Below are 295 nucleotides of genomic sequence, written 5' to 3'. Positions count from 1 at the left end.
TAACATTTAAATTAAATTAGCAAATGATAGGCATTAGTGATAGGGACTCGTGACCAACATTTTAATGTAATAATGCATAGTGACCAACACAGGAATAATACAGAGGAAATAAGCGGTGTAGCAATAAGGTGGTGAAAGTAAGAAATTGAAGCACAAAAAGATGGAAAGATAATTAAATAAATGGGTAATAGTCAGAGTTAACGAGGGGGAGGGGGGTGTTCCCTGAAAGCACACACCCTGATTCTCGCCCCCGGATAGAGGAGACGGGACTTGTGTGCCCACCCGAGGGGGTATT

Source organism: Penaeus monodon, chromosome 15, assembly GCF_015228065.2.
Source record: "Penaeus monodon isolate SGIC_2016 chromosome 15, NSTDA_Pmon_1, whole genome shotgun sequence".
Lineage (NCBI taxonomy): Eukaryota > Metazoa > Arthropoda > Malacostraca > Decapoda > Penaeidae > Penaeus > Penaeus monodon.
This window is presented reverse-complemented; position numbering follows the sequence as displayed.